This window comes from Haplochromis burtoni, unplaced genomic scaffold, assembly GCF_018398535.1.
Source record: "Haplochromis burtoni strain Fernald_Lab_line unplaced genomic scaffold, NCSU_Asbu1 Contig_616, whole genome shotgun sequence".
In the NCBI taxonomy this organism is placed as follows: Eukaryota; Metazoa; Chordata; class Actinopteri; order Cichliformes; family Cichlidae; genus Haplochromis; species Haplochromis burtoni.
Window position 1 is genome coordinate 60,161 of NW_024582977.1, and position 500 is coordinate 60,660.

The window sequence follows — 500 nt, forward strand, 5'->3', positions numbered from 1 at the left end:
GTGGATGAAACACTTCTCCTCCCACCTGAGAGAGGAGATCCCTGCGGAGAGGAAGCTGCCAAGGACTCGCTGCTAGCAGGCTGATTATCTCTGCATACCACGACCTTGTGGGCCACCAAGGGGCCACTAGAATCAGAGAGAGGGAATGCCGACGCACTCTCTCTAGAACTGGAGATTATCATTTCCACTGGAAGAAATGCATACAGGAGCACGTCTGGCCATTGGTGCGCTAGCGCATCCAAGCCCAAGGGTGCATTGTGGTCGATTATGGAGAAGAACAGGGGGCAGTGAGTATTTACCCTGGAAGCAAAAAGATGTATTTGCGCCTTGGCAAATAGATCCCAAATCTGAGCCACTATTAAAGGGTGTAACCTCCATTCTCTCACCAGAGGACCCCCCTGGAGAGAAGGTCCGGCCCCAGGTTCAGGTGGCCCGGCACATGGGTGGCTCTTAGAGGCAGAAAATGAACACTGCACCATAACAGCAGAGAGCGAGACAGC